This window comes from Mangifera indica, chromosome 1, assembly GCF_011075055.1.
Source record: "Mangifera indica cultivar Alphonso chromosome 1, CATAS_Mindica_2.1, whole genome shotgun sequence".
Taxonomy (NCBI): Eukaryota; Viridiplantae; Streptophyta; class Magnoliopsida; order Sapindales; family Anacardiaceae; genus Mangifera; species Mangifera indica.
This window is the reverse complement of record NC_058137.1, coordinates 15,022,117-15,035,088: the sequence shown is the minus strand read 5'-3', so window position 1 is coordinate 15,035,088 and position 12,972 is coordinate 15,022,117.

The window sequence follows — 12,972 nt, the reverse complement described above, 5'->3', positions numbered from 1 at the left end:
AGAAAAAGAAACTTGCAGTTAGGGTTTCTTTTCTGTGTTTAAATATGTGTAAGTATCCAAATGTAGTAAGGATTTCATCTAAACCTACCACCCTCAACACATATGCATGACTGACATGTAAACATGCATAGTTGACATGTTTCATAACTTACATGGGTGGCACACAAGTGTGCCACTTAACAAGTTCACAAACTTCACACAGTTGGACAAATTTTTGTCTAGCCATGCCATCTTTTAAGCCATGCCATCTTTTAAGCCTTGCATGGCTGGACAATATTTTGTCTAACTGTGCCATACTTTAATAATTTTGGATGGTGTTTCTAGCACCATGCACACTAAGTTTGACTCAGTCAAAGCATGGTCAACTAGATTCTCTCATTCCCTAAACACCATGATTATCATAAAATAATCATCACCTTTAGGTTCAAATAAACTTTTATATGTTTATGACCCATAAGCTCTTTATCAAATCATTATTGTCTAAATTCAAGTTGAATTTCGATATCAACTAAGATTGGCTTCTAACAAAGCATCATGGTACCCAAACAACAAAATGTCAACAAACATCTTTTAAGCTTTTACAACATCATAATTATGTGCAATGTAATCCTTTTGTCAACCAACATCTCTCGAGGTTGAGACATAAAAAAATGTTTGTCTTAGTAGTTCCTTAGTATGAACTAATATACATAAATGACTAACTGAATTAGGTAATAACCTTATTCTACTATGGCTACAGTTTCTAGCTGTCATAAATGTCATTCAATATTCTTATGTGAGATATCTTTTCCTGTGCTTAGGAGTGACAAATATATTGTCAATCAATTATAACCTCTATATATCTCACGATATGCTCGATTACTATCTTTATAGTTACCCTAATTACTATAGCACATTAGATAACATCAAACCATGTCGATCTTTACATGAGACAATCTAGTGACCTCATGTTAAAGGATCACATACACCCGTGGTATCCAGAGGATTTATTCCATAGACACTGAAGCAACCATCCATATCGATATTCTTTTGTTGGATCAGTTTGATGAACATATCTACAACATGTACCTATGTGTTATACCAAGTTGTCTATAACAACTTTGACATATGAGAGTTGTCACACTTTTGGTGAGGTCTCTTAACACTATTACAATCTCATCATCGTTACATATGCTTTCATTCATTGTAATGTCGAGATTACAAACGTTTCTAGAATGGCCACTAAAAGTATACATAGGGTTCCCACGATTAGTAGCTAATCCTCTCATCATAATTCTACTATTCTAAGGGCATGTTATTCAAACAATCATATAAATAGATAACATATGAATTGAATAACAATAAATCTTTAATTAATTATTAATATAAAATTACATTCACAAATCCCAACTTCGATTAGCTCTAAAGCATCTACCCTAATAATCTCTTACTTGCACTATAGTTAATTGGTTATATATTTAATATCGAGCTTGGCTACATATCTATCTTGTTTCTGCTATGACAGAGGCTTTGTTAGTGAGTCAGCCAAATTGTTATTTGTATCAATCCTTGTTATCTATATGCCACCTCATTATATAATCTCTCTGATCAGGTGATATCATTTGAGTATGTGTTTAGACGTTTGATGAGACCACGACTCGTTTGCCTGAGCAATCGCTCCATTTTTGCTATAATAGAGCTTAAATAGCTCAATGATACTCGAAACCACTTTAAGTTCAGTTATAAACTTCTTGATCCATATAATGTCTTTTACTGCTTTTGAAAAGGGTAATGTACTTGAACTCTATTGTAGAATCAGTCATTGTACTTTGCTTAGAGCTTTTCCAACTAACTACGCCACTATTAAAACAAAACACAAACCCTAATTAGGATTTGTAATCATCTCAATTAGTTTGGAAATTAATGTCACTGTAGCCTCTTACAATGAGTTTATATTCCTCTTCATAAAGCAAGAATGCATCCGTAGTCCTTTTTAGGTACTTCAAGATGTTCTTGACAACCATTCAATGTTTTTCACCTAGATCAGATTAATATCCACTACAAACGCTTAAGGTCTATGAGACATCAATCCTTGTAAATAGTATAGTATACATGATTGATCTTATAACTAAAGCATATGAGATCTTACTTATTTTATCTCTCTTAGATGATGTACATGGACATATTTTTTTCAAAAGATATATACCATAAGACATGGGCAGAAATCCTTTCTTGGATTATTTCATGTTGAATATAGCTAGTACTTTGTCAATGTACGTGCTTTGATTTAGCCCAACAGTCTATGCTCTCTATCTTAGTAAATTTTAATCTAAAAAATGTAAGTTACTTCTCCTAAGTCTTTCATGGAAAACACTTAGATAACCAAACCTTTATTGATTGCAAGTTTGGTAAGTGATTTCTAATAATCAAGATGTTATCGACATACAATACAAGAAATGCAATCACACTCTTACTGATTGTTTTGTATACACATGGTTTATCTTCATTTTTTTATGAATCTAAACTCACGAACAGTTGAATCAAAATGAATATTCAAGCTTTTCAAAGCTTGCTGAAATTTATAAATGGATTTTTTCAACTTGCATACTTTGTCTACCTATCTAGCAAGAATGCAACCATTAGGTTGTGCCATATAAATATTCTCTAAAAGGTTTCCATTCAAGAAGATAATTTTGTTGTCTGTTTGAAAGATTTTATAGCTATAGTATGCAGCTATAACAAGCATAATGCTAATAGACTTAAGCATAGTAAACAGTGAAAAGGTTTCATCATAGTTGATACCATATTTCTAAGTGAAACCTTTGGCAACTAGTCATGCTTTATAGGTATGCATATTACCTTTCATGTCAATTTTTTTTTTTGAAAAACCATTGCACCTTATAGATTTTACCCCTTCAGATGCATCCATCAGAGTCCATACTTGGTTTTGTTATATGAAGTTTATTTCGAATTTTATAGCATCTAACCATTTATCAAAATCTAGACTTGAAACAGCCTCATCATAGGTCTTAGGTTCATCATCATTGATGAGAAGTACGTTACCATCATAAATCAAAAGAAAACTAAATCTCTCTAGCTCGTGACGTACTTGTGTAGACCTATATAGTTTTGAGTGCATTAAAGTTGTTCTTTCTAAAAGGGAAGAATTTTCTCATCATGATCAACCATTTGTGATGACACATCATCCTACTTAACATTTGTGGTATCTTATGGTACAGAAACTTCATCGAGCTCTACCCTCCTCCCACTAACTCTCTTGAGAATAAATTTTTTCTACTTTGATCTTGAATTCTTTGAATTTATCAAAACATTCAGACTTGTATTTCATTAAAAACACATAACCATATCTATTAAAGTCATCAGTAAATGTGAGAAAGTAGGTTTCCCCATATCTTCTATGTACTGTCATAGGCCCACATCCATCATTGTGAATAATCTCTAACAATTTAGTTTCCTTTTCACTATGTCCAGTGAAGGGTGTTTTATCCATTTTACCTAATAGGCACAATTCATATTTATCATATGACTAAAAGTCAAATGATTACAAGACGTTTTGTTCAAGAAGTCTTGATATACGTTTTGGTTCTACATGGCCTAGCCTACAATGCCACATATATATTGTATTTAGAGGATTCGATTTCAATCATTTATTATTTTGCACTTTGAGAATTTCATTATCCAGTTTTAGAATATATAAATTATAATGCAATTTAGTTGTTCCATAAAAAATATTATTTAACCTAATTGTTATAATACCACTAGCAATAGAAAATGAATATCCTTTTTTGTCCAAAAAAAACACAGAAACTGAGTTTCTGAAAACAAAAAGAACATAATAACAATGATTTAATTCTAAAACTAACCCAATAGGCAACTAAGATAATTAACACCTATGGCTAATACAACATGTGTTCCATTTCTTACACGTGGGTCAGCCTCTCTTTGACGAGTAATATATTTTGTTATAGTCTTGTATTTTAGAACAAATATAAGAACATATCTTGTGCCTATAACCCAAGTTAAGCAAGAAGAATAGTTTATCTTGATGATAATATACCTAAAGTAGAGGCTTTAGTTGCCTTATTTTTCTTGTTCTCTAGAAACATAATTTAAATAAAGGCTTTAATTGTCTTATTTCTCTTGTTCTCTAGAAAGTCTTTATAATCTCTCATCTAGTGACCTGCCTTGCCACAATAAAAGTAGACAACCTTTTCTCTTTTCACACCATCTGTAAGCTGAGTAGTAGTATCAAGTTATTTATTCGCTTTGAACTTAGCCTTAGCCTTGCTTTTGCCTTTATAAAAGTAGACAACTTTTGATGTTTAGGCTTCAACCACAAGTATATTAGTCAAAGCTACCTTCCATACTTCTTGTTTAACCTGCCTAAGCATATATAACAACACTTCAAGGGATTTCTCCTTTTTATTCAAGTTAAAATTCATAATGAAATTAGCCCATAATTTAGGGAAAAATTTCAACACCAAGTTAATGGCAAGCTCATTGTCCATGATGAAACCCAAGCTTGCTAATTACTTAATGTAGCCAATCATCTTGACCACATGAGAGTCAACGTGTCCTCCCTCAGAGAGTTTGTAATCAAATAGCGCACTTGATACCTCATATCGTTCAGCCCTCACACGAATGTCATATAACTCTCAAAGGTATGCAAGTTTGAAGCTTAAGTGACATGGAAGTCAGCATGAGGCATTGATCTTCCATAAAGTCATCAAAATACTTGTTAAAAGTATCATTTTGCTCCTAGATGGCATTAAAAATAGGCTCAAGTGGCAAAGACCCTTCAAAGATATACAACCTTTTCTCTTAACATAGAATAATATGAAGATTTATGTAATAATCAGTGAAGTTGCTTCTAGTGAACTTATTTTCTTTATCGAGAATTGATCGATATGTTAGGTTTAACATAGTGATTAAGTGATATACAATTTATAGATAAAGGAGTAATGCATTCCTTACTCATTCCTTTAACATATTTCACCTTCGTTTTGTGAATAAGCAAAGTACATTAATTAAATCAGACCTAACATGATTATCACCTATTTTTCCACTTGATAAAAGTGTATCCTTCGATTTGGCGAACAAGGTTCCAATGAAGAAGGCTTAATTGGATCGTCATGTTGGAAAACACCAATTAAATCTTAGACTTAATATTTAAGTTAAGAGTTTTATTATTTAGTCTCATAAGGTTTTAAGCCAAATGTTAGGTAATATTTTCAAAATAAACCTTACACATACATTCTACAAAGTAAAATAAAAACGTGTTAGCATACAAATATAGCTAATGTCAAGCCCCTCGAGCCAAAAAGAGTTTAACTAGTCAACCTAGGTGAATCTTCATCTTCAAGTCTTTATGCTTGTCTTTTTATCTCTAGTTTTTAATTATTACATGGCTTTATTTCCTAGTTCCAGAATTCTAAGAAAATAAAAACAACATAATCTTAAAGAAGAAATAGGATAAAGGTAGGACGTGTAGATTCTATTTTGGAATTACAACCCAAAAATGAAATAAAGAATTTAAAAGCATCCATAAAGGTTTTTTGATTGTGTGTTGGACACCATGCATACATACATCCATACATATACATATTAATTAAAAATTAAATTTTAATTATTACTATCTCAAGTGTTAAATTTACTTTTGGTCTTTAAAGTTTTATGAAATTTATTTAACCCTTAAATTTAAAAAAATCTCAATTCAGTCCAAATTCGAATCATATAGTTAATACAGCTGGACCAAATTATGGTCCAGTCATGCCATGCATCATGAGTCAGTCACAATTAGACCAAATAAATGTTCCAATCGTGCACCACTCATGGTGTTATCCAACACCTCTATGCATGGTTTGGAATATGTCGTGCATGGATGGTTCTCTAGACCTAGTATTCTGGGTTTTCCAATTATAGAAAATCTAAAAGAATATTGTTCTTAGCAAGCTAATCATTGGGTGAGGGATTATAACACATAAACTATACTCACACTAACGAAAACCCTCGAATCATATAGTCTATAAAATTCAAAGGTGATTTTGTGCAACGATAGAAAACCTACATCTTTCAACCAAAATTTAACCTACAATTTTCAACAAAACTCAAACAAAAATTAAGATACCATCATTTAATAATTTAACACAATTTATATTGTACATGATACTTATCAAATTGTGCAACAATATGATTGTAAATCATCTTTACCAATTTTAGTTTTGATTAATCTCATTACATGTAATCAACACATAAAATTAATCAAAATAAACTAGCAGGTATATATTTTCATGAAAATATGCTAAACGATGCCTTTGATACCACTATAGGGTTTTCAATGCACTAGTAACCGACAATTCAATGAAATTAAAAGTTAAAAAAACATAGAATCCTAAAAATCCTAACCAAGATACCCATTCTAGAACATATATTCATGAACATGTAAAACACTCATAGGGTTTTTAGGTTTATACCTACACCGGTGGCTTCTCCAATTCTTCACATTACTTGTCCATTTCTTTACATGGCTTGAGCTTGAATGCTACCTAACCCTCAAGAAGCGATGCCTTGGTATCCATACAAAACATGAACACATAAGAGGCAATTTAGGGAGAAGGTTGCTAAGGTTTTTTTTTTTTTTTGATTAAGTGTGTTCACGGGAATAAAAAGGAAAATAAAAACCTATGGCTTGTGTTTCTTTTTTGTATATGTTGTTATTTTTTTTTAATTCTAATGCACACTTTTAAATATATGTAGGTGTCCGACTGTAGCAAGAATTTCATCCAAACCCGACATTCTCAACTCATATGCACAGCTAGCATGTAAACATTCACAACCGATATGTTTCATAACTTGCACAAGTGGTGCATAAGTGTACCATCTGGTAAATTTGTAAACCCGACATGACTAGACAAATTCTAGAGCGGCCACTAAAAGTGTACATAGGGTTTCTACAATCAATCATCTCATCCCTTCATCATAGTTCTACCATTCTAAGGGCATGTATTTGTACATTCATATAAATAGACAACATATGAATTGAATAGCAATAAATCCTTTATTAATTCTTAATATAAATTTACTTTCACAAATGCCAATATTGATTGGCTCTAGGGCATATACCCTAACAAAGACATGTTGAAAGCTTGTTGTTTGGACCATAAGGTGACTTGGGTAAAAATGTTGCCTTTGGTGGAGTTCACCTGTAATAATAATTTTCAAGCTACAATTCAGATGAGTTAGGTGAGAGAAATGCCTTGGTTTAGTCTCTTGGACAAAAGTTAACTTAGAAAATGATTGAGGACATTCAGCTAATTAGACAAAGGATGAAATAAACCCAGGATTGATAGAAAAGTTATGTCGATTAGAGATGTTGAGACCTAGAGTTTAGTTTAGGTGATAGAGTTTTCATCATAGTAGCCTTTTTTTAAGCATATGATGAGGTTTATGAGAAAGGGTAAATTGGCTTCCAAGTATATTAAACCATTCGAGATAGTGGAATAGGTCGATAAGGTAGTTTATAGGCTTACGGTATTAGTGAGCATAAACTATATTCATTATATGTTCCATGTTTCATCATTATGTAAGTATATTGGTGATCCTTCCCATGTTTTAAGGATTGAAAAGATTCAACTATCCAAGGACTTAAGTTAAAAAGAGAAACTAGTTTAGATCCTAGAAAGAAGGATCAAGTAGCTAAAGAATTGGCAGATTCCTTTAGTCAAGGTGTTTTAAAGTAACCACAAAATTGAAGAGGCTACTTAGAAGATAGAGCAAACTATGAGAGAAATCTCGACCTGTATCCAGTGAATTATAGGGACAAAATTCCTTTAAGGGGGGAGGAATAAAGGATGAAAAAATGAAGCTAAAGATGTAAACAAACATCATAAATGGTAAAAGAGAAGGAATTAAGACATGTAAGCTCAAAAGGAGAAAGATGGAAAAATTATCTATTTCTTTGCCTTCTATGGAAAATAGGATGATGGAATAAAACTCTTTACTTGAATAAGCTCCAAAAAGTTACACCTCCAAGCTTTCTTTCAACCTTGGCCAAGAGACACACAAGAGAGAAAAAAGCTTTTATTTTGTTTAGTAAGAGAAAGGATTTTCAAAAATGAACTAGGTTAGCTCAAATGAACTAAAATATGCCTTTTTATAATAGTGGGCCAAAATGTAATTTGTTAATTCTCTTTTTACCTAACAAATTCTTTATCTGTGGATTTGCCATGAATATATATCAATTATATACTTTAGGCGCCTAGTTTCATCTCACTAACATTTTAACTTTGAAAATATTATCTTTGCTAACATTTATATGAATATTATTATCCTTCAGAAGGTGCTAGCCAACCTTGGATAATCAATTCTCACTCTTGAAAGCTTAGTTTATTGGTGTGATCCTTTAGGTTCACTGTGAGTCTCCTTTTAGATAATCCGAAAGGCATCCAAAAATCCAATGATTATGATAAACATCTGGCAATATGTTATAGCTCATAAACCATGATGAAAAAAAAATACTCTATCAAAGCTAATATCCCCAATCATACGTTCCATGTAGGTTATATCATTCTATTGTTAAATTTGGATTGATTTCGAACTCATGAATCATCAAAGCCCTAATTTCAATTATATGCTAGTTGTGGATTTAAATATTTAGATTTTGTCATTTCGAACATCCTTTGCATGACTTACATTATACTTTGGCTAGAGATTCAATTTCTAATACTTATCAATGTTTGCTTCGAAACCTAGATCTGGATTGAATCAACAGATATTCAGAATCTATTACTTTCCAAGTCAACAAATCTCATCTTGAATATCATTATTCTTTATACACAAATAACACATGACTAATATGGTTTGTCCTATAAGATATGGTTAATCTAGTATAAATTCACCATACGAATCACATATATCCATATTAGATCTGACCATGACGTCTCTAGTCAAAGAATTACTTTATACACTAGTACAATCTTGCAGTAAGTCATTAACTATGATTTAATGACTATGTGACTTATCGTTATTGGTCATGTTTGAAAAACAATTCTCTAACTGTTAATCCATACTAATACCGTAATGGCATAACCATTATTATCACCTACACTAATGTCATCTCATGACATTCAACAAAGTTAATTGATATGCCTACTATGTGATATAATTACCCAAGTTATGTCATGTTTATAAAGAACAATTTGATGACTCAGTTTGAATATTAGGTAAGTCATCTGAATAGTTCACATACATACTTTATATCATCGCAAATAAAGGAAACAACTTATACATATGAACAAAAAAACTATTTCTTTTATTAATAATTCACATGAATGTACATACAAGATTAAAATGCCCCTATAACCAACAACATAAATGGTTCATAGGGCATACACTAACAAAACTTCTACTTGCATTAGAGCTATTTGTTGTTGTATCATATACCTATCTTCTCAAGATAATGGTCCAACTGTTTTAATGTCTTCATCTTAGTTAGTAGGTGGTTACATTTTTTGTTAATGGTGTCTTCTGTATTATTATCTCTCAAACTCTAAAAAATTCTCTCAAAATATGATATTTTCACTAAATATGTTTGAACTTTCGATATGCCCTTGGTTCCTTTGCCTGTGTAGTAGCACTTGTATTATCACAAAGCATGGTTATCAGATAAGCTATGTTTGGAACTACACCAAGTTCAGATACAAACTTATGCATCCATACAACCTCATTTTTTGCTTTTGAAATGGTAATATATTTAGCTTCTATAATGGAGCCAGTTGTGGTTGACTGTTTGAAACTCTTCCAACTAACTGCACCTTTATCATAAATAAAAATGAACTCTAACGTAGACTTTCTATCATCAACATTTGATTAGAAATTAGAGTCTGAGTACTCATGAATGTTTAACTCTGAACACTCATAACTCAAAATAAGATCCTTAGTCCTTTTTAGGTACTTAAGGATCGATTTCACAATTGACCAATGTTTTTTTCTTGGATTAGCCTAATATCTACTTATAACACTTATGGTAAAGGCTATATTAGGTCTCATAAATAACATTGCCTACATAAGACTTCCCACTATCAAAGCATAGGGCACATTACGCATCCAATATCACTTTTCATCAATTTTTGAACCCATATCTTTAGAAAGATGAAGACCGTGAGTGAAGGGCAAAAGTCCTCTTTTCAAATTTTCCATGTTGAACCTTTTCAACAAATTTTTTATGTACAATTTTTGAAATAATCTAATTATCCTTTTTGTTTTGTCTCTGTACTTCAAGTATATTTGTCATTAAGATAAACTATTCTCCTTGTTCATCCTAAGTTATAGACATAGGATGTAGTTCTTATATTTGTTCTGATCTGTAGAGCCTGTGATAGAGTAGATTGCTCACCAAAGAAGAGATTGACCTACATTTTGGAAATGGAGCATGCGTTGCTACATTAGTTGTATTGGTTTATTATCTTAGGTTGCCCACTAGGCTAGTTTTAGAATTAGTTAATTGTTATTATGTTCTTTCTATTTCTAGAAACTTGGTTTCTATGTCTATTTTAGATAAAAAGGGATATTTATTTTTTATTGCTGGTGGTACTATAATCATTTGCTTAAATAATGTTCTCTATGGAACAACTAAATTGCATAATGGTTTATATATTCTAAAACTAGATAATGAAATTATCAATGTGCAAAGCAATAAAAGATTAAAATCAAATGAGCTAAATACCATATATCTATGACATTAAAAGCTAAGCCATATAAGACTGGAACGTATACAAAGACTTCTTGAACAAAAGGTCTTTCAATTATTTGATTTCTGGTCTTATGATGAATGTGAATTATGTCTAATAAGTAAGATGGCCAAAACACATTTCATTGGACATAGTGAAAGGGTGACTAAATTGTTAGGGATCATTCACAGTAATATGTGTGGCCTATGATAATGTATAACAAATATAAGGAAGCTTACTTTGTCACATTTACTAATGACTTCAGTAGATATGACTATATGCCTTTGATGAAAACAAGCCTGAATGCCTTGATAAATTCAAAGAATTCAAGAACAAGGTAAGGAAACAACTTGGGAAACAAATTAAAATCCTTCGCAGTGATCATAAAACTAAAATACCTAAATGCTAAATTCAAAGGATACTTAAGGAACATGCGATAATTTCTTAACTCACTTCTCCTAGTACATTACAATATAATGGTGTATCTAAATGAAGGAATATAACCTTGATGGAAATGATCAAGTCTATAATGAGTTTCACTGATCTATCCATGTCTTTCTATGGTCATGCTTTAGAGACTACTGTCTGTTCATTAAATCGTGTCATATCTAAATCTATGGATAAAACTTCATACAAGTTATAGACTAGGCAAAAGCCCAATCTAGATTACTTAAGGATTTGGGACTGTAAAACTTATGTCAAGAAATTGACTTTGAACAAGCTGAACACTAAGTCTTAAAAGTGTATCTTTGTAGGGTATCTAAGGTAACTAAGGGATACTACTTCTACCACATAGAAGAGCAAAAAGTTTTTATTGTTTGTATAAAGTGTTCCTTAAAAAGAAACTTATTCTTACTATGCTTAAGTTTATTAGAATTATGTTTGCTATTGCTGCATACCATGACAATGAAATCTTTCAGATGGATGTCAAAATTGTCTTCTTGAATGGTAACCTTGTAGAGGACATCTATATGGCAGAGTCTGATAGTTTTGTTCTTACTAGACAAATAGATAAAGTATATAAGTTACGAAAGTTTATTTATGGGCTAAAGTAGGCTTCTAGAAGCTAGAATATTCATTTTGATGAAGTTGTTTATGAGTTTGGTTTTATCAAAAACGAAGATGAGTCATGTGTCTATAAGAAAGTCAGTGGGAACATGATTACATTTCTAGTATTATTTGTCAATGATATCTTGATTATTGGAAATGATATATCAAACTTGCAATCAGTAAAGCTTTGATTATCTAAGTGTTTCTCTATGAAAGACTTAGGTGAAACAACCTACACTCTTAGATTAAAATTTAACGAGATAGAGAATATAAACTATTGGGCCTAAGTTAAAACACGCACATGGATAAGATGTTGACGAGATTTTTTATAGAGGAATCCAAGAAAAGATTTCTACCCATGTCCCATGGTGTGTATCTTTAAAAAAAAAATGTGTCCATTTTCACAAATTGAGAGAGATAAAATGAGTAGAATCATATATGCCTTGGCTATAAGATTGATCATATACGTCATGCTATGTATGCGAATTGATGTTTCATATGCCTTGAGCTTTTATAGTAGATATCAATCTGATCCAGGTGAAAAACATAAGGTGGTTATCAATAACATCCTAAAATACTTGAGAAAGACTAAAGATATGTTTTTGGTTTATAAAGGGGATACTGAACTCACTATTAGAGGTTACAATGATGTTAGTTTCTAAACCGATGAAGATGATTTTAAATCCCAATCAGGGTTTATGTTTTGTTTGAATTGTGGTATAGTCAACTGAAAAAGCTCTAAGCAAAGTATAATGGTTAATTCTACAGTGGAGTTCGAGTATATTGCCCTTTCAAAAGTGATAAAAGAAGCTATATGGATCAAGAAGTTTGTGATAAAATTTAGAATGGTTCCAAGCATTATTGAGTCGATTAAACTCTATTGCCACAATAATGTAGCGATTACTTAAGAAAAGAAGTCACGATCTTATCAGAGGTTTAAACACATACTCAGTTGATATCATCTTATTAGAGAAATTATTTAGAATGGTAATATATAGATAGAAAGGATTGATATAGATGACAATTCAGCTGACCTAGTAACAAAGTCTCAGTTGTAATAGAAGCATGATAGACATATAACAAGATTGGACATTAGATAGATGGCTGATTAGTTATAGTTCAAGTAAGAGATTGTTAGGGTAGATACCCTAGAGCCAATTGATTTGGCATTTGTAATTGTAATTTTACTTTTAGT